This window comes from Cebus imitator, unplaced genomic scaffold (genome assembly GCF_001604975.1).
Source record: "Cebus imitator isolate Cc_AM_T3 unplaced genomic scaffold, Cebus_imitator-1.0 Scaffold86, whole genome shotgun sequence".
NCBI lineage: Eukaryota > Metazoa > Chordata > Mammalia > Primates > Cebidae > Cebus > Cebus imitator.
Genome location: NW_016107401.1, coordinates 1,929,490 through 1,955,335, shown reverse-complemented (window position 1 = coordinate 1,955,335; position 25,846 = coordinate 1,929,490).

Below are 25,846 nucleotides of genomic sequence, written 5' to 3'. Positions count from 1 at the left end.
AGTAGAGACGGGGTTTCACCATGTTGACCAGGATGGTCTCGATCTCTTGACCTCGTGATCCACCCGCCTCGGCCTCCCAAAGTGCTGGGATTACAGGCTTGAGCCACCGCGCCCGGCCTATTTTCACCATTAAACATAATTAGTTCCCCTAAATCTTCTACAAAATAGCACAGTACAGAACACGTTAATCACAATGAAAAAAATTCTTATCATGCCCCACAACTTTCAATCTGGCTCTTCTTGTTCAACTGTTGATATTTTAGTCATTCCTGAGCAAAACTATTTAGTTAAAAAATCTAATGTTTTTTGTATATTCCAGATTATTCTAAATATGCAACAGAATTTTAGTCAAAGGTGCTAATATGTTATTTGTACTCCTTGATGCTTACATCTTTAAAATTTCAATACGTGTTCTAAAACTGTAAATGTATGCTCTAAAATAATTTCATAAGTCTGAAAACATGGGTTGCTCCTGTTCAATTTAAAATTATTCTTATATTTATATTGGTTCACATTTGTAAGATTGTAATTTTCTTCATTATTTATTTTTTCCTGCTGGTGTTCTGAAGGATATTTGAGTGGGAAGCAGCTAATATATCTCTGTCAAGAACATCTTTTGGAAGTTAGGCAGATTCAGAAAAGTATCATAGAATTTTTTTAAAGACCATTAACTATGTTTGGTTCTGCCATTTTAGTTCTGTGGCCCCAATTCAGTTATTTAAACTCTTTGTGACTTTGTTCTCAATTTTAAAATGTGTGCAATAATAGTATCTGGTTCGTAGGTGCCATGGACTAAATTGTGTTCCTCCAAAATTGGTATGTGGATGCCCCAATCCCCAGTAAGATAGTGTTTGGAGATGGAGCTTTTGGGAGCTACTTAATGTTAGATGAGGTCATGAGGACAGTATACTCATGATGAAATTAGTTCCCTTATAAGAAGTTACATCATAAAACTCTCTCTTTCCCTTTACATTTCTCTCTCTCTACCTCTCTTCCCTACCTCATTCACTCATCAAGGAAAAGCAATGTGAACACACATCTACAATGCAGGGAGAGAGCCCTTCCTAGAACCTGATCATGTGAAATCAGACTTCCAGCCTTCAGAAGTGACGGAAAATAAATTTGTGTTGGTTAAGCACTTTGTCTACGATACTTTGCTTTTGAGACAAATGCCTAGGCAGATAAAAAGGGGTCCTCAGAGAATCTCCTACCCACTCCTCAGATGTTTGTATCAGAGGCTTTTGTGCAGATCAGGGAACCTGCCCACGACTTGTCTGGGCATGCCCACAGCAAACTGGAGCCAGACCTGTGGGCTGGGACAAGTGGTTGGAGCCACAGGGAATTCACGCATTTGCAGGGGAGCAGCCTGCTCTCCAGCTCCTCCAGTGACCTGTGAATCAGTCTGTGAGGTGGGAGGCTTATCAGCAGGACTCTATTTTGCTTTCCTGAGGTATTTCCCACCCTGCTTTTTGCCTGATTAAATACCGCTCTACTCACCCTTCAATGAATCTGCATGCCTAAAGTTTCCTGGTTATGTGACAAGATCCGAGTTTTAGCTGAACAAAGGAGCAAAATTCTGCAAAATTACGGCAGCCCGCACTGTTCATATATATATTTATATCATATATAAAACTACATATTTATATATGATTTAACTATCAACTGAATCATTTGATGTAAAATGCTTAAAACAGTCTGGCACAAATATGTTTTAACAATTATTATTATTTTTATTTTTTTGAGACTAAGTCTCTTGCTTTCGTCGCCCAGGCTGGAGTGCAGTGGTGCCATCTTGGCTCACTGCAACCTCTACCTCCTGGGTTCAAGCAAGTCTCCTGCCTCAGTCTCCTGAGCAGCTAGGACTACAGGTGTGTGCCACCACACCCAGCTAATTTTTACATTTTTAGTAGAGACAGGGTTTCACCATGTTGGCCAGGCTGGTGTTTTAACAATTATTATTTGGCATCTAGATGCAAATATTATAAAATCTGAGAACATCAAGATGCATCTGTATTTTTCTCTCACAGTTGCCAGCAATTGTTTTCCCCAAGAGTTATCTAAGGCCATCAAAGTGGCTAATCCTGTGTCTGATAATGGACATGTAATTAGCCACAGACCCAAATCTACCAGTTCTCAACACGTAATTTTATAAAGCGGTATTCAAGGTGCAATTTTAGAGTGAAAATACTAACAAACTGTATTTCTACCAAGCTCATTTCATTCTTCTAATAAAATCTGTCTAGTTATTTTCATCATAACTATTATGCAAGGGTAAAAGCCTTTATAAATATATATATATATACACAGACATATGTATATATATATAAAAATGTATACCTATAATACACACACACACACACACACACACACACACATACATACACCAGAGCTCAAAAAAGTAAAGTCAAAGAAAGACTTTAGTTACTTGGATAGTAAGACATTTTTGGTCTCTAGAAACAACACTTTCCTGAGGGTTATTTCCGTGGAAACCTGCAAAGCATTGCCCCTGGTGTTAGCAGAAATTGCATTGGTAGTTTTTAATTGTGTCTGTGGAGAGTGTTTCAAAGGGAACCATATTTTAAATAGTTCTAAATGCCTGTGGGTGTAGCAAGAAATGAATGTGTTTTTTCAATCTATTTATTACCTACACTTAATGATAGATACATTTCAGGGAATTCCTTTAAATTGTTATTTACTAAAGGGAGCTTTGTTAACTTTTTATTTTAAGAAATGAATAAACATATAACGAAGCTGTGCATTCGTTTGACATATTCTTTTCTGTGTGTGTTCCTATGGCCAGCCTCCAGTCCTTTTATCATGACAATTCTAGAATACTCCTCACACTTTAGTTTCCCTCTCCTTCAATCTGAGACACAATATAAAGTAGTAGTAAGGGCACAGATGTTTGCATTCAGGTTCACTAATTTAAATTTCAGCTCTTCGACTTTCTAGAGAAGTAAACCGAAGAACACTACTGAAATTCTGTATTTTTGCACGATGTTTGCTCCATCTTTCTTTCAGTGATATCTCCTAACTAATCACAAAATAGAATTCTAATTGTTCTTTCAGTTATTCAGTTCCACCATCACACAACCTGCGTTCTACTATGTAATCTCACCCCTGCACCAAACCAGTAACAATCCTCCCTTCTATTGTTTATACTGTAGAGCAGCTGCAAACGGTTTCTCCAGAACTTAGGTTCTTGGCCTCTCCAACCCTGAAGAACGGGGAAGGGGGCCTCGGTGTCCTGGTGAGTGTTACAGCTCAAATAGGGCTCATGGACCCAAAGAGTGTGTGGTAGTGCAGTCTATTAGGCAGAGTGAAAGGACAGTTTCCATCCCATGGAAGGGGACCCGGAGGGGGTGCTGCTGAAGTCTTGGGCAGCTAGAGCTTTTACCCATGTTATTCCCTCTCCATTCCTGTTCTCATAGAATGAGAGGGGTTCTTTCAACCTTTTTCTGGATTAACTGATCTTTGAATCCTTTACTGGATTGGTACTGTTTTAAAACTGTGAGTCACTGAGCCTCTGCCCCTAAGAGCCAGAGGCAGGAAAATCAGAAACAAAGCCCCTAGCCAACCTGGGAAGTTCCTCTAACACAGTCCCTCAATGCCTACTCTACACGAGCTTTTGTTTATGCAAATTTTTTACATGCTACATGGCCTTTTTTCTTATTTATAGATCATCTCTTATTTTTTTCATGAAAACTCCAGTCTGCATAAATCCTACATATCCATTTGATTTCACAGAGCCCCTTCTTGTACTATTACTCATAATGCTACTTAGTCTGTCACCACTTTATATAGTACTTAACTGTTATACATGTTGAATTTAAGTTGATATTATTTCAGTAGAACTTTAATGGTTCTCAAATGACCACAGAAAATATGAGAAGTTGGATAAGAAATCTCCTTTACATTTCCTTTACATCTCTCAGGACACAGTAGCATTTTCTCTTAGGATGAAATGGAAGAATGAGCTCTGCCGAGTATGTTATTCAATTTGTTTAATGTGGCTAACATTACTGCTGTTCCAGGGCTACCTAGTTTCTATCTCTTCCTGGACATACGGTAAGATTGTACTCTCCCACCCTATTGAAGTGAACTGTGGTGATATGATGTGCTTTGACCAATAAAATGTGAACAAAATTTGCATGTATAATTTTCAGATAGAAGCATTAGTCTGCTGGGGCTCTACCTCTTCTCTCTTCCTCTGCCATTGCAACCATGGAAGCATGTGTTGATACAGATATTCAATGCCACACTTGTTTATGGACGACAAGTGCATGGACAGTTGCCCAGAATCGAAATGGACTTGGCATGAGAAGAATATAAACTTTGGGCTTTAAGCCATGGATATTTATCATGGGAACTGTTTGTTATTGTAGCATAGCCTAACCTATCCTGACTGACATATAAATGTATTTGAAGAGGTAAAACTGGCATCGAAATCTATTTTATCCATCAATCCTTGAATGCCTTTCTGGATAATAAATTGATTGCATTTCTTAGCTTATCTTTGCTCACTAATTCATTCAGTAAAGAGGTTTACTTTTAAGTTTACTATGTATATGGAACTGGACAAGTTGTTGAGGATAAAAAGGATAATCTGAATAGCTGTGGTCCATAATCTGATGTAACTGACATTCTTCTGTAAAAGACCCCCACCCCCAAAAAGAAGAGAAAAAAAAAAAAAAAAAAAAAACAAAAAAACAAAAAAAAAAACAAAAAAAAAACAAAAACACACACAACAACAACAACAAGCAAGAGCCTAACAGAGAATACCAGGAAACTTATTTATACATGGTGCTCAGAAAGTCTTCTGATGGGTGAAATTTAATCTGGGCTCTAGAGGCTGAGCAGCAAGGAGTGCTATAAGAACAGAGGGCAAGAGCACAGGTAAGCAGTGCGTGCAGGTGCTCTGAGACAGGAGACAGCATTGCTGTTCAGAAAAACTGAAAGAGTGTGGCTATAATTAAGTACTATGTTTCTAGATTACTACCATTTTAATTTTATATTTTCTAAACTCTAGAAAAGTCCTTGAATTTCCCAATGACATTTCTCTGTGGAAAGAACATTTAATGTTATTCACCATGAAGAATTATTTCAATTCAGTAACCACATGAATTATGGGGAAAAACATGAGAAAACACAGAAAATACGAAGAGACGTAATATACAAAGGCTATTTACACATATATTTATAGAAAGCCTGAACTGCAAGAAAGAAGAGAGCAACATTATTCCACAGAGAAAATAAATAGTTAAGTTGTATAGCTTGACATTTATGGCTGTGGAATTAGTTTTGACCACACGATGGTGAACTCACTCCAATATAAAGAAATTGAAAAGAGTGCAATCTTAAATCAAAGCTGCCATAAAAAAAGAGAATTTTTTATAACAAATCCCAGAACAGGTTGTTCAAATTCTTCCTTAATATTCTCAGCAAATAGTTGATCTCATCAATGATTCAAGAGTAAAAATTGATGAATTTTCTGTTCTATTGAAATGATGATTCTGGTTGAACAATGTAATTAATTAACTTTACACAATGACCTTGAACATATGAAATTAACACTGTGGCTTTTCTAATAGTAGCCAAGATTGCTTGTAAATTTTTGTAGGCCCTTTTCTTAAAAAAATAGCTTTTTCTTTATCTGCTTCTAGAATTAAGGTTGGTCAGAAGCTAATAGATAAATTATACTTTTGATTTATTTTATAAGGAAAAGAAGACTATTGGGGAAAAAATGTTTAAAAAAATGTTTTGGGTTGCTCTTTGTCAGCTTGATATCGTCCTTCTATTGTTTTTGTTCTTGACCATTGCAAGCTTCTTCCACCAGCCTTGCAGATTACCACAGTAGCCAAATCGCATGAATGATGTTGCTTAAACTCAACACAAACATATAATTGCAAAGTCACACAAATGAATTATACTTTTATTCATTCTCTCAATATATATTGCATATTTGCTCCAGGTATTGGTAGTTATTGTGCCTATGTTCAATTAAATTACAGACTGCATCTTAATTTCATATTATTGTGAATATGATGGAAGACAAAAATCCAAAAGGTTTTGAAAGGCTAGGCAAATAATAAAAGAAAACATTCTGTTTTCTAAGTGTAGGAATGTATAATTTTAAAAGATCCTATTTACTGATAAAAGTAGGCAAAACATTCCAAAATATTTTGAATGGCTAGACAAATATATAAAATGTAAAAACATTCTAAGTGTATGAATGTACAATTTTGAAAGATCCTATTTATTGATAAAAGTTGGGGGATAAAAGGTATATTTAGTTCTACCTGATTATTTTCTTTTCAAAACTTCTGATGTTTCCCAAATCATGGCTGCCTTTATTCTACTGAATGTCCCAATTATGTGTTGAGTAAATGGCCTACCAATGGCTAAAGGAACAGCACAAAGCCTTTCAAAAACCAGTTGTTATAAGTGAGTGAGAGAGGAAAGAAAAATGTTCAAATCCAATCTCACAAAGGTGGTTAAATGCCCTGGACTTCTGAGGAGGAGGCCAACTTGTACATTTCCTCAACTCAGCTTCCCTGTCCCCTACTTTATAGACAAGGGTTTTCAGGATATCTTGCCTATGGTTTTACTCACTTGACTTGGAGTTAAAACTCTGTGAGGCCAAGTGAGTATCTGGATTAGCATGACAGTGGTCTCTCTGTCAGTAGTCAGCACTTCCAGATACATAGTGTAATTGATCTAATTAATATTATAGTATTATTATTTGGGAATTGAAGATAATTCACAATCATCCTATTAAACAGGGTTGGAAGATATTTAAAAAGAGCAGGTTGTGAAAGGGTGTAGTTGGGTCCTATCTTTTAAAAATCATTTAAAAATCTCTGCCTTTTATTTAGATTGTTAGTCCATTCACCTTTAAAGTAGTTACGGATATGTTTGGTTTGCTTCTACCATTTTATGTGTTTTCCACTATCACCTTTCTTTGGTTGTTGCTATGTTGTTTGCTTTGTTCTTGGATTTCTCTTGCCTGATTTCTAAGATTATTTAAATATATTTTAAAATTCCACTTAAACTTAATATTGGCTTTTTAGTCATGACAATTTACATTTTTAGGTTATTGCTACAGAGATTATAATGTACTAGTTAACTTTCAATATCTTATCTAAAGTTAATATTGTATAAGTTCATGTAAAATATAGAAATACTGCAATTCTCTTTTTATTCTGTATAAAAGAAACCCCAAAAGACAATGTTATAACCGTGCCTTTAATTCACTGTGTGTTTTTTTAAAAAAGAAAATAAAACATAGACTTTTTCATTTACCCACATATTTACTATTTCCAATTTTATTCTGAGGATTTAAGTTTTGATCTCAAGGCATTTTTCTATAGACTTTAGATATTCCTTTAGGGCCCTTTAACAGATCTGCTGCAACACATTATGTTCATTTTTTTTTTTGACCTTGATTCATGAAGATTATTTTCACTGGATATAGAATTCTGGGTTAACATTGTTTTATTTCAGCATTTCAATAATGTTCACCATCTTCAGGACCTCATAGCTTCTGATGAAAGTCAACGGTTAGTTAGATCATTTTTTCTTCCTTATGCAATGTTTTGGGTTTTTTGTTTGTTTGTTTGTTTTAGCTGCTCTTAAGATTTGCTCTTTAATTGTGGCTTTTGATAATTTTACTACATTTTGCTTAAGCATAAACTTCTTAATGTGTATTTTCCTTGATATTTATCTTGCATCATTTATTTGATCATTTCTTTTTAAATCAAATGGAAAAATATTTAACCAACATTTCTTTAAATATTTGTTCTGCTCCACTCATCTTTCTTTCCTTCTTGTATTCCAATTACAATCTTGTTGAAACACTTGCATTACGTAACAGGTCTCAGATTCAGGTTTATGTTTTCAGTCTTTTATCCTTTGTTCTGCATCTGAGATAATATCTTTCATTATATCTTCTTCAAATGTGCTTACTGTTTCCTTTGTCATCTCCATTTGGCTATTAAGTTCTTGCAGTGATTTTCTTTAAGTCTCAGATAACATTTTTATTTATCTCCTGAGATTTTCTGTCTTTTCTTTCACTGTGTGCACATTTTATTAGACTTATTTTAATATTGTTATAAAAGCTGTTTAAAATTCTCATCTGCCATTTTCCATATCTGGTTCAGGGTTGTACCTTGCTGATTTTCTTTTCTCTTGAGAATATTTATCTAATTTTTTTGTTTAATTTTGGTTCATATTCTAGACAAAACAAATATTAAGTGGAGAGCATTCTGGATAATGTTATTGTTCTATAAATATAGTTTATTTTGTTTTGCTGGAAATTATGATGGCTGAACTTGAACTGTTAACACTTTTATGGGCCACTGCTCTGCTCTATATTTGGGTATTTTGTCTTTAGCTGAACTTCTTTGCATCTATTTCTAAGCCCACTATTCCCACATTTAGAAATTCTGTGTACAGTTGGCCCTTAGACAAGATGAGTTTGAACTGCAAGTGTCCACTTATTTGCCATTTCTTTTTTAATAAATGCTTTTTATCCTCTATATCTGTGGTTCCAGTTCCCTGAATTTACCAAAAGTGGACTGAAAATATGGTATTTATGAGATGAAAAGGGATGAAGGCAGAGAGCTACTTTTTGTGTCTATGCTTTGGCCAGCTGCAGGACTGGAGCATGCATGGATTTTGGTACCTGTGCTGGAGCAGGCACTGGAACTAATCCACTGCAGATACCAAGGGTCAACTGTATTAGATTATTTTTAAAGAAATAAAACAACTCAGGTAGTAAGTAAAAGACTTTGCATAACACTACTCAATTATATTCTTTTCTAACACCTTCTAAATTTGGTCTGTTTTTATTATTATACACATCATAATACATATAATCAATATATCATATTATATATCATAGAATAAAATAATCAATATCTGGGCACCCTATGGTCCAGTCAAGCTAATACATTATCATTACACTAAAAGTGCTAAAATAAATATTCTTTTATAAGTATTAGTTATTAACTAGTATATACTTAGAATTGCTATGTAAAATCATATGTCCATCTTTAGCTTCACTAATTATTGCCAAATTGCTATCTAAATAAATCAACTTGCATTCTCATTAGTAACAGATGAGAATGTGAGAGTTGCTTCCTTCCTTTCTTTTTTTTTTTTTTTTTTTGAATGGTCTAACTCTCTTGCCCAAGCTGAAGTGCAGTGACACAATCATAGCTCACTAAAACCTCAAACCCCTGGACTCAAGCAATCCCCCTAGCCTCAGCCTTCCAAATATTGGGGACTATAGGTGTGAACCAACAAACCAAGCTAAATAAAAAAACAAAACTGGGGTAGAGACAGAGTCTCACTATGTTGGCCAGGTTGGTCTTGAAATTCTGGCCTCAAGCAATCTTTCTGTTTCAGCACCCCAGATTGCTATGGTTACAAGCATAGGCTATTGTACTCAGCAGAGAGGTCTTTCTACTCATTCAACATTCTTGTAATCTTGGCGGGTTTTTTTTTTTTTAATTTTCATGTTTATGATAGATGATGAGAATAGGAAGAAGACTGCAGCTTTATTCTGGGGTATTATGCTGCTGTTTTCCTAATCATTTGACTAAAAGAAGCAGATTTTTGTGGGATTTTTTGTTGCTGTTGTTCTGTATCTATTGGGCATTTATAGATTAAAGAATTCTCCATTACCCAGTCCAGGATATATGAGACAAAAAAAGAAAATCTTAGGAACACACCATCACAAGTTTCATCATGTTATGACATTACTAGCCAGCCCCTCTTCTCTCCACATTTCTGAGTCATCTTATGTTTGCTTTATGTATAATTTATAGGGGTTTTGGTTGTATTCAGTAGTAGTAATAGAGACACATTCATCTACTCCATCTTGTTTCCTTTTATAGGAAATTCACAATTAGTTTCTGTAATGTGGAAAAGTGAAATTGTGATTTTTGACTTGAATCACATTGAATTTAATTATCAATTTGGAGAGTTCTACTTTATATTCCCAAAATGCTTTAAAATTTGCTTTATACAGCTTTTGCATATATTTTACTAGATACAATCCTTTATATTTTTACTTCTTTCCCCTCTTAGAATCTCATTTCTATGATTATGTTTAATTGGTTACTGTGGGTTTGTAGCAATATTGATAATTTTTACATGAATCACAGATTTTGCAATCTTGTGGACATTTCTTAACAATGCTGATAGTTTATGTGTAAATTATCTTGGGTTCGATATGTGAATTATCATATAATCTGTAAATAAACACCGTTTTGTCTCTGGCTTTTTAATTTCTGTCTTCTTCTTTCTTTCTCTTATTGTATTTTCTAGCACATCCAGTACTATATTGATTTGGGGACATCTTTTTTTTAATCCCTGATTTAAAAGAATGACCTTTTCAAGGAGAACTACAAACCACTGCTCAAGGAAATAAGAGAGGACACAAACAGATGGAGAAACACTCCATGCTCATGGTTAGGAAGAATAAGTATCATGAAAATGGCCATACTGCCCAAAGTAATTTACAGATTCAACGCTATCCCCATCAAGCTACCAATGACCTTCTTCACAGAACTGGAAAAAACCACTTTAAACTTCATATGGAACCAAAAGAAAGCCCGCAGAGCCAAGTCAATTCTAAGCAAAAAGAACAAAACTGGAGGCATCACACTACCTGACTTCAAACTACACTGCAAGGCTACAGTAAGCAAAACAGCATGGTACTGGTACCAAAACAGAGATCTAGACCAATGAAAAAGAACAGAGGCCTCAGAGTTAATGCCACACATCTACAACCATCTGGTCTTTGACAAGCCTAACAAAAACAAGCAATGGGGAAAGGATTCCCTGTTTAATAAATGGTGTTGGGAAAACTGGCTAGCCATGTGCAGAAAGCAGAAACTGGACCCCTTCTTAACACTTTACACGAAAATTAACTCCAGATGGATTAAAGACTTAAATATAAGACCTAACACCATAAAAACCCTAGAAGAAAATCTAGGCAAAACCATTCAGGACATTGGCATAAGCAAGTACTTCATGACTAAAACACCAAAAGCATTGGCAACAATAGCCAAAATAGACAAATGGGACCTAATCAAACTCCACAGCTTCTGCACAGCAAAAGAAACAGTCATTAGAGTGAATCGGCAACCAACAGAATGGTAAAAAATTTTTGCAACCTATCCATCTGACGAAGGGCTAATATCCAGAATCTGCAAAGAACTAAAACAGATTTACAAGAAAAAAACAAACAAGCCTATTCGAAAGTGGGCAAAGGATATGAACAGACACTTTACAAAAGAAGACATGATGCCAACAAACATATGAAAAAATGCTCATCATCACTGGTCATTAGAGAAATGCAAATCAAAACTACATTGAGATATCATCTCACGCCAGTTGGAATAGTGATCATTAAAAAATCTGGAGACAACAGATGCTGGAGAGGATGTGGAGAAATAGGACCACTTTTACACTATTGGTGGGAGTGTAAATTAGTTCAACCATTGTGGAAGACAGTGTGGCCATTCCTCAAGGTCCTAGAAATGGAAATTCCATTTGACCCAGCAAGCCCATTACTGGGTATATATGCAAAGGATTATAAATCGATCTACTATAAGGACACATGCATATGAACGTTCATTGCAGCACTGCTTACAATAGCAAAGACTTGGAACCAACTGAAATGCCCACTGATGATACACTGGACAGGGAAAATGTGGCACATATACACCAAGGAATACTATGCAGCCATAAAAAACGATGAGTTCATGTCCTTTGTAGGGACATGGATGAACCTGAAAACCATCATTCTCAGCAAACTGACACAAGAACAGAAAATCAAACACCGCATGTTCTCACTCAAGGCGGGTGTTGAACAATGAGAACACATGGACACAGGGAGGGGAGCATCAGACACTGGGGTCTGTGCGGGGGAACTAGGCGAGGGACAGTGGAGGGTGGGGAGTTTGGGAGGGATAGCATGGGGAGAAATGCCAGATATAGGTGATGGGGAGGAAGACAGCAAACCATACTGCCATGTATGTACCTATGCAACAATCTTGCATGCTCTTCACATGTACCCCAAAACCTAAAATGCAATAAAATATATATTTTAAAAAAAGAACACTAACATTTTATTATTGTGTTATGAGATTCTTTCATTAATTACAGTTTGCCATTCTTCCTCTTAGTCTGAATAGACAGCATGTATTTCATAAATCTAGAAACAATTTTAAGGGAAAAGAAACAATATAATCGATTTGTAATTAATAAAATGATTTGTTTTAAATGAAAAGAAATAATTAATATAATCTAGTCAATGTAAGGGAGATCACCTTAAGGCACAAGCCTTATAAAATCAGTCCATTACCTTACAGAATGTTAAAAAATAAAATAATTGATTATAACTGTGACCTCTTTTTCTCTTGAGGTATGTCATCATTTTTATCCTTTCTACATTCAATGGCTAGAATTATTACAGATAGATCAAGTATCAGTAGCTGAGATGATAATAAATCCACATTAATCATTTTTGCACTCTTAGTTACATAGATTATATATTTTTTATTTTCAATATTCATTTGCACACCTTTAATAGACAAAAATAATTTTTACATTGCAATAGAGGAAAATTTTTCTGTCTGTAGTTTTTAATAGGCTGAAGTATAAATATGTGTTAATTCAACTCAACACAGATGTCAGCGGGGATCTTCCTGACCTTAAGATCACGCAAGAACATTCCAAACATACAAATTTAGTGCTTGAGAATTTCACAAGTATTTTGCTAATACCTGGTGCTAAAGCATGGTTCATTTCCTTCATCCCTACTTGATATTATTTTATACCACCATGTCACAATTAGTACAAACCTTAGCCTTTATGCCTGATTAGACAAGAAAATTCATGACATCAAGAATTTTATAAACTAGTTTGTAGGCTCAGATCACTTCAAATTCCACACTGATTTCACCTGACTTGCAGACCAAACGTTATTCCTTATTATTTTTTTCTTTCCCTCTGGAGCAGAGTTGAAGTATCTATACCAGGTCCCTACGTGTCCTGCCTTATATTTTGAAGTCATCTGTAAAAATAACAAAATTGTTTCTATTTTCTCAAATAAAATATATCACTTTTTAACAAACAAATTAATATTTTCCCAAAATAAAAGATGATGTTTAGAAACCTCTTACATATACATCTTTCCTTATTTCTCTAAAACAAATTCAGTTTTGTGATAATCTCATAGTCACATTTTTACAGTTGTTCAGTACTACCAGAATAAAAACTTTTAAAAATTCCGTAAAACTTTATCATATCTCAGAGAATGACTCATACTATAATCATGCCGTAAATCATATTTTCAGAGCATTAACTGAGAGAAGAACATGACAGGAAATTGATAATGTATACAGCTTGATGCCTTTTCATATATTGATTTACATGTCATTTGTCGGCAATTATTGTTTGAACAGAATTCACTCTTTACTAATAGGAGACAATTATCACCATTACACATAGTTCAAATTTTCACGAAATGGTTTAAACCAAAGTCCAAATTTACTACCATTTCTCTTGGAATGCTAAAGAGCATTTTAATACAAATGGAACACAACATTTACTTGAGCATTGCAGTCATTTGTGTTGAGGTCTGCAACTGATCTGAGATCTTCCCAATATTTATCAGCACAAGACTGGGTATGCTTTGCCTTTGACAAGAAGGGAATGCTGATGGCCTGAAGACCATCACCAAGGTAGTTTCTGCTCTTTGCAAAGTTTGTACATGGGATCACTATAACAATCATGCTATAAGTATGATTTCCTACATTGTAAATCAAACATTTCACCTGCTTTGTTTAAAACAGATTAAAGAAGAATCCTGAAGCAAACCAAACATCCTTCCCTCCATGAGTACTGCTCTAAATGAGCCCAAGTAGGATGGAGATGCTCCTTCATTCTGCTTCATTCTCTATTTTCAAACTGGAAGCAATAATCAGATGCAATTATTAGAAGCCCTGACTTCATCATTCCTACCCAAGGGTGAAATGGCCTAGAGTCAGTGCTTTCAATTATGCTGGGTGGCCCAGGGATGGACAAGCTGATTTATAGATGGCTGTGCTTGGTTCTGCGCCAAAGGCCCCAGAGGAAATGCCTGGAGGAAACGCTGAATCTCCCTATCAATTGGCTCTCTTCTCGGTCATCAGCCACATGATTAAATAAAAAGCTGAGTCTGGAAGACAGATTTTTTTTTTCTCTCTTTTACAGTTACCATTCATTTTAAATCACTCTGACGTTAATGTGAAAATTCCATAAGCACACTTGCATTTCCTCATTAAAGGATAAAAATTAAAGATGAAGTGACAGAGTAATCACTAAACCAACTACAGAGGAAATGTCCATGGAAATAACATACTCAGTCCAGATTCCAAGCAGTTTGGGCTGAGAAGTTAAAAATGCAAGTTCCTTTTAGGAAACCCATATCAAAAGAATGCTTAGTCACATACAATATATCCCATTCTGTTTTGATCAACTGAAATCATTCTTCCTATTTTGGGCTTCTCAAACCATTAGCTGTTGAATTCTTCTGACAATCTTGTGAGGGAGTCCACACATAAAAGCACACTGAAACAAATTTCAATTACTCTGCCTGTTACTGGGTGAAAAGTAGACCCCTATCCGTCCCGTACCCCTGTGTCAATTTCTCCCATCGCACACACAAACATGTGCACACGCACACACACACACACACACACACACACACACACACATTTCTCCAAGGTATTTCATGGAAACCAACTTTTAAAATAACTCCCTATAATTTTGGAAGGAAGGAAGGAAGGAAGGAAGGAAGGAAGGAAGGAAGGAAGGAAGGGAGGGAGGGAAGGAATGAATCACAAATCTAAATAATGTCCAAAGAGGGTAAGGTTCAGTAAGCACTGTGCAATTTTTTGGCTTTGGGATAAACTACAGAAACTTGATTTTCAATTTTAAGGAAAAGCAACACACTAAATAGTGTTATTTCTCTTTTTTGTGCTTTTTCAAAGATGAAGAAAGTTCAAAATTATTAACAAGTAGCATTTAAAGTAAAGATTTATCAATAATAGCTGGAAACACCTGCTAAAGGGAGGAGAATAGAAAAAATGTAAAGCATTGTAGAGGCCATTCTGAAATTCAGTTTAAACATGCACTCAGCTAAGGCCGAGGGCAGGATGCTGCTGAGAAAACTGAGGAGCTGAATGTTTTATCCATATAAAGTTGTTTAAGAACTTTCCAAGACAATGTGTCTATTATAGCAGCAATAACAGAAGCTCTGAGAAAAAAAAATCCAAAGGAATAACAGACATGTGAGAAGGCTTCATGGAGGAAGACTACCCTAAACTAATTTAATGAGAAAAAATGTGAAAGTTCAATCATCAAGTAAGAGAAAGGGAATAATACATCCTAGATGGGGGAATAGTCCAATACGAAGTAATTAATATTACCTATTTGGGGCCTAAATTTTTCCAGAATAGATTATAATAGATAAGGCTTCCTTTCACTTGTGAAGAGAGATTAAATTGAGTAAGTGTAAAGAATTACATAATTGTCTGGTAGAGGACTTTTGGCCCCGTTCCCCAGCCATGTGGAAAGGGCCTAATTCCCGATAAAGAAGGCCCTTCCTCCCCCACAGGGAGGGTCCCTTATCTCACTCTATCCTGGCCGGGCCCAAGACCAGCAACCTTCCCGCCCAGCGGCCCACTGAACCAATCACCATCCGCCCCATCAGCTCTCCCGTAACCTCCCGTCCCACAAGCTCCCGCCCAGCAGGCTTCCTGCCCAGCAATCAACCTAGCCAATTACTACCTGCCAGGTCAGCTCTCCTACCGCCCCAGGCCCTCTGTCCCTATAAAGTCCACCGAACAAAGAAAGCGCGCGCGATTCCTCCCTTCCCGCTTGAGTCGCCCGGTGATCCCAATAAAGTCGGTACCGGTCACCATGCGTCCTGCCTCGAGTCTATTGAGCGCCTGCCTCCGTGGGTCAGGGTCCCACAGCCGGGGTCACACAATAATGTTAAATATTAGAGAGAGTAGTTAAAACACTTTATATGTTGTATTAATCTGTTCTCACACTTATATAAAGAATTACCTGAGACTGGGTACTTTATGAGGAGGTTTAATTGAATCACAGTTCTGCAGGGTTAACAAAATGCATAATTGGGGGGCTCCTGGAAACTTACAATCACGGTGGAAGGTCAATGGGAAGCAAGGACCTTCTTCACATGGTGGCAGGAAAGAGACTGAAGGGGGAAGTAGTGCCACACACTTTCAAGCCATCTAAATCTCATGAGAACTCACTCACTATCATAAGAACGGCAAAGGAGAAATCTACCCCCATGATCCAATAACCTCCCAGCAGACCCCTCATGTAATCTGACATGAGATTTGGGTGGGGACCCAAATCCAAACCATATCATTCTTCCCTGGCCCCTCGCAACTCCCATGTCCTTCTCACATTGCAAAATACAATTATTCCTTCTCAACAGTGCCCTAGTCTCCAGTCATTACAGCATTAACTCAAAAGTTCCAGTTCAAAGTCTCATCTGAGACAAGGTAAGTTCCTTTTGCCTATAAGCCTGTAAAATAAAAAACAAGTTAGTTACTTCCAAGATACAATGGGAGTACAGGCATTGGGTAAATGCTCCAACTCCAAATGGGAGAAATTGGCCAAAATCAAGGGGTTATAGGCCTCATGCAAGTCAGAAACCCAGGAGGGCAGTCATTAAACCTTAAAGCTCCAAATAATCTCCTTTGACTCCATGTCTCACATGCAGGGCAAGCTAATGCAAGGGATGGGCTTCCATAGACTTGTGCAGCTCTGCCCCTGTGGCTCTGCAGGGCACAACCCCTGCAGCTGCTTCCACAGGATGGTGTTGAGTGCCATGCCTGTGGCTTTTCCAGATGCATAGTGCAAGCTTTAGGTGGATATACCATTCTGGGGTCCGGAGGAAAGTGCAGTAAATCTCTTCTCACATCTCTACTAGGCAGTACCCCAGTGGGGATTCTGTGTCAGGGCTTCAACCCCACATTCCCCCTCTGTGCTTTCCTAGTAGAGGTTTTCCATAAGGGTGCTACCCATGCAGGAGACTTCCACCTGCACATCCAGGTATTTTCAAACATTCTCCAAAATCTAAGTGGAGGTTCCCAAGCCTCAACTCTTGCTTTCTGTGTACCCACAGGCCCAACACCAAGTGGAAGCCATAAAGGTCTGAGGCTTGTACTGTCTGAAGCCACAGGTCGAGCTATACCTTGGACCCTTCTAGCCAAAGCTGGAGCTAGCATGGCTGGCACTCAGTGTGCCACGTCCTGAGGCTACACAGAGCAGTTGGGCCTTGGTCTCTGCCCATAAAACCATCTCTCCCTCCTAGGTCTCTGGGCCTGTGATGGGAAGGTCTGCCTTGAAGGTCTCTGAAATGCCCTGGAGACATTTTCCTTATTGTCTTGGCTATTAACATCTGGCTTCTCTTTACTTATGCAAATTTACCCAGCAGGCTTAAATTTCTCCCTAGCAAATGGGTTTTTCTTTTCTACTATATGGCCAGACTGCAAATTTTCAAAACTCTTATGCTCCACTTCTTTTTTAAATAGAAGTTCCAGTTCCAGATAATCTCTTAATTCATGCGTATGAGCATACACTTTTAGAAACATCCAGGTCACAGCTTGAATGCTTTGCTGTTTAGAAATTTCTTCCTCCAGTTACCCTAAATCATCTCTCTTAAGTTCTGAGTTCCACAGATCTCTAGAACAAGGGCAAAATGCCACCAGTCTTTTTGATAAAGCATCACAAGAGTAACCCTTACTCCAGTTTCCAATAAGTTTCTCATCTCCATCTGAGACTGCCTCAGCCTGGACTTCATTGTCTATTTCACTATCAACAGTTTGGTCAAAACCATTCAGTAAATCTCTAGGAAGTTCCAGACTTTTCCAGGGTTTTCCTAAGCCCTTCAAGCTGTTTCAACTTCTGCCTGTTACCCAGTTCCAGAGTTGAGCCATTTCCACATTTTCAGGTCTCTTTATAGCAGTACCCCACTCCTGGTACCAATTTTCTTTATTAGTTCTTCCTCACACTGCTACAAATAACTACCTCATACTGGGTAATATATAAAGAAAAGAGGTTTAGTTGAGTCATGGTTCATAGGTCTTAACCTAGAGCATGACTGGGAGGCCTCACGAAACTTACAATCACGGTAGAAGGCAAAAGGGAAGCAAGTACCTTCTTCTCATGGTGGCAGGAAAGAGAGTGAATGGGGAAGTATCACACACTTTTAAACATTAGATCTCATGAAAACCTATTCACTATCAGGAGAACAGCAAAGGGATGTCTGCCTCCATGATTCAGTCATCTCCTACCAGGTCCTACCTCCAACATGTGGAGATTACAATTTGACATGAGATTTGGGTGGGGAGATACAGCAAAACCATATCATATGTGATAACAAAAATGAAAAACCACCATCGAACAGATTGTATTAAACACTGAATCAGTATTAACTCATGTAAACCAAATGCCAATTCTAGAAAAACAGGTAGTAAAATTACCTCCATATTACATACAGTATTAGAAAGTTGACATTTGAAGTAGTTTAGTAGTATGATGGAGATCAGAAGAGATAATATTTAGACATATCAGGATTTGTGATTTCAATGTCCATGCTGTTAATGAATATATTTCAACGTCTCATTCTAATTTTATATATTTTATATAATGTATATCCTTGGTCTCCAAAAACATTTAAGTAAAGAGAATTAAAACCTGTTTTGTTGATTATAGTGTATACAAAAAAAAAAGAAGGATTTTCTCTTATGTTGAATGGAGGTAGAAGGAGGGGTAAAAGAAATTGGTGAAATAATTGGCCAGGTGCAGTGGCTCATGCCTGTAATCTCAGCACTTTGGGAGGCCAAGATGGGCGGATCACAAGGTCAAGATATCAAAATGATCCTGATCAACATGGTGAAACCCCGTCTCTACTAAAAAAGCAAAAATTAGCTGGGCATGGTGGCACATACCTATAGTCCCAGCTACTAGGGAGGCTGAGGCAGGAGAATAGCTTGGATACAGGAGGCGGAGGTTGCAGTGAGCCATGATCACACCACTGCACTCCAGCATGGCAACAGAGTGAGAATCCATCTCAAAAAAAATATGCAAGGAGAAGCTCAGGAGTTGTGCGGGGTTTTATAAGCTAGGGGAATCTTCTCCAAATGGTACAGGGGAAGTCATTGGAACATCATCTGCAAGTGACATAATCAGATGTGTTTTTTAAAAACATGCTCTGGTTGTAGTGAAAAACAATGGTTCAGGGACAATGTTGGTGGGGACACAATTATTGAAGGATTTCACATGCAAAGTAATATTGTGTTGAATTAGGAGACAAAAATAACAGGCCTTGATGACTGAGACAAGATGATATCTACATGTGTGGCTTGCACAATAGAGAAAAAGTAATTCTACATACAGAGTCAGGAATCTCAAAAGTATAGGGAGAAATGATGAGCTCAGTTTGGGATTTTTTGAAATGCTTTTATGGTATTCAAGTGGAAATGACTAATGGCTGGATATATTGATCTGATTCTAAGAAGTGAGATCCCACCTGGATCAAAATTTGTGATTAGTTAAAGCCATAGGAATAAAAAAGATTACCTAGGATGAGTGTGCAGAGTAAGAAAGGAAGGGGCATTAAGACAGAATCCTGAAAAAACCACCTTTCAACAACAGAGAAAGGAGAAATTGTAGAAGAAGATGAGAATGACTCTAGAGAGAAGGCGAGAGTTTATAGAGTGGTTAAAACTACAGAAACAGAGGTTTGTTTTTTTGTTCAAGAAGAAAACATTGATCACTAGTGTAAAGGATGAGAGCTTCAGACAGATGGAGACAAGCGACCACTGAATCAGCAGCTGAAGATGTTACTAGTTAGGCATCTTAAAAGGATTAGAGGCCAAATTATAATGGATTTAGAGGTTAGTTAAAAACAACAACCCAAAAAGTGCAGCGGGTGTATATAAATTAGTGATTTCTAAAAGCCAGAGCTGGTGCCTAATAGAGGAAAACCCCAGAAAACTAAAAACATTATAGTTTTAATGACACTAAATTATGTTACAAAATTATTATAGAAGGATAATTTTTTCACATTTTTTATGCTGAAATGTATTTCTTTTATAAAATAATGGTCATAGAAGATAGGAGTAGTTGTTTTCATATATTATTTCTAGTTAAATCTGTTAGGCGATTCCAAAATCTGAAACCTACTGTTGGTGCTAATTAAACCGTCGATTCTAAAGGGATACGTGTCCAAAAGAATGTTGCAGCAGCCCCTGATGGGTAGAGAGAAGGTAGAATAAAGGGGAATGTAACTCATCTGGCAAAGGCATTAACTTCATTCTGTTTAGAGAGCAGTTCTGAACGGTCAGTAGAGAAGTATTTGCATTTCGTCTTTGGCAGTTTCATTATGTTGTCAATTATTATAGTGCAATGTTCTAATACGAGTTTCATCATGCATTCAAATTGGAGAGAAGAATCATTTAGCTGCCACAACAAATTGAGCTCAGCAGGCTTCATTTCAGAAATTTCTGTGGTGTCAAGTGGTCAGTCCTTCAGTTTTAATTTCTAGATATATGAGATGCAAATTGCATGATCTTTTCTCCTCTGATAGTCAAAGCAAATGGTTCCAATTACATTCTAACATACCCTTAACTGGGAGGTAAATAACATTATCAGCTTGGGGTGCGGTAGGAAGATTCACAAAGAAAAGATTAATTATCTTGTAAAGGTATTGTATTATCTTAATTGTTCACATCACTCAAGCTTTTCTAATTAGAAAAGTAAATACCAGCCAAGGCAGGTTTTGCCCTTGCGCAATGAAAGAAACAAAGGCTAAATATTTGCATGAATTATAACTTTTCAAATATTTAAACTTAATAAGGCCAATCATCGGTATATACCTGTTTTCCTGTTACCAGACTTCTCAAAGATCAACTATAGTTCTTGTATGAAAAGCAAAAACATCATAATCTACTGTTAAATAATACAAATCAATATATTGATGCTACAAGCAAGCCTACCAATCCACTTCCCTATTACCCAGTATTGTTCATTGATTTCAAAATCTAAAATCCTTTGCTCTATCAAATTCATTCCATGTGTCCTTTAGCCCTGTTGTTTACTTGAAAACACAATGGAGATTACATGTAATCCCCAGTTTTCTCTTCCAAGCAGCAGCTGTCATTTCTTGTGCAGAACAGTTCCCTTTCCATCTTCCTGATTAATGCTTTGTCTGTAAATTTTTAGTTCTACTAAACAATCAGAATTGGATCCTGCCTCCCAGACCTCTGTGTTACCTGCGAGGCATTCATCAGACTCCTGCATGAGTTGTATTCCACCATACGGCAGGTCCTCAACTGATCCTAAGGGACACATAAAATATCTTTGCTACTATAAATATTTTTCTCAATAAAACACCCAGCACATATTACGTACTCAGAAGTGTTGCTTCCATTAGACCCATTTCCTCTGTGTCAGTTTCTGGCCTTCATTTTGAAGCAGTATGATCTAACACAGGAAGAGCAAATGCATTACATCCGTAAGGAGCTACAATTGAATTGAATCTAATCTGTAAGACTAGTTCTGTAATGTTAGATAGAGCACTTCGCCTCTCCGGGTCTCTTTCCTTATCTGAAAAATGAGATTAAAAATAGTTCCAACCTGTTAAGGTGCTTCTAGGGGATCTTGCAGCTATACACTTAGCTCAGTGCCAGGCACATAATAAATACTCCATAATTTTGGATTGTATCCTGTTGTATGACCATAATCTATAACCTCTCTATTGAAACTCAGTTTGAAAGCTGTTTCTGAGGTTAGAATGGAGAAGTGAAAAATTCTTATCATTTAAAAAGGTCATTTGAACCTGCCCACATACCAAATGCTTCTCTGGGACTTAACTCTGATGTGTCCCTCTCACTCTTACATCTTCAAAGTGGGATATTTTCAGAGGTGTGATGGGCTGTAACACACAGTTTCCATAGCTGGTTTATCAACTCACTGATCTACAGCACTTCACTTAGGGCTTTTCTCTTTTTGACAGGAAGGCTTGAGGGAGATGATGATCTTAAATGCCAAGAGGATTTTCCATGTAGGCACAGGGGAAGAATGCTGTGAGCAACTGTGCGCAGCATGCAGAGCAGATTTTGAGGGTGTGCAGCTCCAGTTATGTGTTCAGTTAATGGACCCTTGGGCTTGAGGACATTGTATGGTGGAAGGGAAGAAGGGTTAATTTATCCGGAGCTCGATTTGTGAAACCAATACTTCAGTCTCATTTACATTTACATTAGCAGGACATCATTAACAGTGAAGGTATTGGATGAGATCATGGCTGACATGCAAGATTTTATGGCTATGATCTCTTTGCAGTCTCCAGCCAGTTGCCTGGAACTAAAGAAAAAATCATGCAGCCCCATTTGTCCAGCCAGGTCTGTTCCTCTGGTGTGGCCAAGAATTTCTCCCTTCACTTTCTGTCACAGTTTTTAATTACTTTTTTTTTTTAATGCTAAAACGTCAGTGTAGCAAAAGCCATCCAAAAATCTACCTCAATCTTCTCTCATGCCTTCCTTAAGATGATATAAAAATTTAATTGACTCACTTAGAAACTAGGCACAGTCTCTCAAGACCTTTGCTGATTTCTGGCCATTTGTTCCTGGTTCATCTTAAAATAAGGTCTGACATACATGAAGTTGATGCTACTAATCTAGTCATTATAAATCATCTAACTTCTCTAAACTTTATTTCATATGTTGATAAAATGGAAATCCGAATAATTTATATGCAGCAAGATTGATTTGAGGACGAACAAAATCATCCATGTGCAAACTTTGGTGTCAGTTAACCAATGTGCCTCATATGGATGGGCTCCGGCCCTTGGTGTCATGCCAGAAAGAATGGCTCAAGAGACTTTGGTTGAAACATTATCCCAACACGTACACACACACACACACATATAAAGCAAAAACATCAAGTTGTCCCCAATCTTGAGTTTCTGTTTCCCAGCATTCCCTCCTAAGCCCCAATCAAAGAGTAGATGGGGTGAGGCAATGTGGAAAAACAGTTGCATAACTTGATATTGCCTACTGACTTCAAACAGGACGGGGAGAAACAGCACAGTATCAGGGATATTCCTCTAGTGTTTAGGCCTAAGTTAAATCTTGTACAAATAAGAAAGATTTTTCTCTTGATGACCAGTTTTAAACCTGTCTTCCAAACAAAAGGTGGAGAAACATGTATTTACACCCCAAATTCTATTTACTTTGACTGTCAATATTATATTCATTGTGATCAGGTGGCCTATTCTCTGGCCAATCAAAAATGGAGTATGCTTAGTCTGGCCATGAGATGAGTGCTTAGTTCTTCTTAATCAAATTCTTAATGTGTTCTTGGATATGCTTGCTCTAATAGTTGACAGCATATACACCATTCCAAAGTATTATCTCCATTTTGTCATATTTCCTTCCTGAGGACTGGAAGGCTAGCATAATTTCTTTCAAAATTATTATATTAACTTCTCTAGGGTCTACCAGCTAATCTTTATGCCTCTCTCCTCTTCCTGTACAATAATAACTTATCATTGCATTGGTACTTCTCACTAAACTCATCATCACATGGATACTTCTCACTCAACATTTAGCACAATGCCTGACACTCTGCATGCTTTCAACAAATAGGTAGTATTATGGTTACCAATCTGCTTCAGACACTATCAAAGGTGTTGCTAATATCAAAAATGAATAATGCACAGTTCTTGTTCACAGAGAGCTCAGCTTCTTTTAAAATTTGTGAGTAAATCACGTTTCCATTATTGACAGTGACTTTTACCTAAAAACTATATCTTTTCTTTCCCAATCTCCCTTGAATGCAATGACAAACATATCACAATTCCTGGCTAATGCTGTTGGATGATGTTTGTAACCAAAGAACTGAGCTCCAGTGGTGAAACTTTCTAATAAGTTCACTCAGTACTTCTCTTCTTAGCCCACAGGAGGTTAAATATTATTTGCAAGACAAGAAAACGGAATATAATGTAAATTTTCAGTAGGGCAGATGCCCAAATGGCCAGTCATATTCTTGCCTACCTTTGCCATACATTTCCAAATGAGGAGAGCTGCAGCTTGAAATAAATATTCAGGAATAGCATGGTCAAGTGTCTTGTATATGAAATATTTTCCAAGACTCGAAAATGGGCATTTTCTCAATGAAGGCTAAGGACCCTTACTCTAGAAAAGTAAATGTCACACATTTTACTCATTTTACGAGACTGAAATCTCCTTGAAAAAGAGGGTTGTGTCCTCCATGCTCATTCCTTCAACCAACCCATCATCTTAACAATGCCTAACATAGAATCCAGGCTCAATAAATACCTATTAAAATAATAAAATCATTTTGTGACCAAAAAACTGGGCAGCAAGAAAATGTAAAAGGAAATCGATTTGCAAGATTAGGAAAAGGCTATTCTGAAAACAATTTAAAAAAAGGTTAAATGCAAAATAAGAATAAATCTATACTGTCACTCCTCCATAAATCCATATTTGTTGTCTTCAACTGATAATAATTATTTGCCAAGTTTACAAGTATTAACTAATGAAGAGAAAGAAATAAAATGCTGACTTGAGAAGACTTCAAACGGTTGGAGGAGTTACTCTGCTTTAGTTCTTTAAGTTAAAGAAATCTTGTTCAAACCCATCCACCAACGCTTCATTCAAATGTCACTTTCCTGATTGCTTTTGTTATGTGCCATTGAGTCACAGAGATTTCACAGGTGACTAATGCAGTGGCAAGGTGATAAATCATAACCAGCAAATAACATCAGAGATATTACAAATGATAGATGGCATTTCAGAGGACTTCCTGTGGGAAACTAGGTATTTATTTCCACTTTGTACCACCCTCTAACCAGTCTACAGTTGACAGTAGGAGTTGTCAGAAAGGTAAGAAGTTCCTGCCAGCACAGCGTTATTTAGGCATACAGAGATGACTTGTTACAAGTAAAGAAATTAGTTTCTTTGTTGTTCTGCCAAATTAAAACTAAAGTCAGGAAATAAAAATCTGAAGAGAGAGCAAAAACAAGTTCAGGCCTTTGATGAGGGAAATAATTGTTGCCTTTTTTATGGGGATTTTTCATATATTTTCCTCATTAAATAAAAAAATATGAAAATACGGACTTTTGTTTCCATGAATAAATCTATACTTTATACCTGAATCATCACTTTGGACTCAGTTTAACTTAGTCTTATATCACTGCAGCCTGAGGAACGTAATAAATCCTGAAATCGCATTCAAATAAGAGCAAATATTCAACAAAACACCAAATAGCTTTAAATACCTAGTTAAGATACTAGTTGTATCTCCAATAAGGACTTGCTGTACACATTTCACATACTAACTTAGCAATAATGATGCTTTCCTCATCTGAGTCTTCTAAAATTGTATTTAATCAACATTGATAAAACTATTCTGTTATTTAAGGGAAAAAGTTGCATCCCCTTTCAAGCAGAATCATGATTATGTAATATTCCAAACCTTGATGGATTCTCTTATAACTTGATATTATAAATACATTTAAGCCCATACAGCATCTAGGAGGCAAGGCAATTTCAAGAAGAACATGCAAGTAGATTCTCTGTGTCTTTATAATCCTCACATAATTATAGAGAGAGAACTGGGATTGTGTAAATTTCAAAACAATGAAGATTTTAGCTTTACATTGATTTTTTGTTTGTTTGCTTTATTAGCTTTTCCCAAAATGTGTGTGTGTGTTTTCCAGCATAAA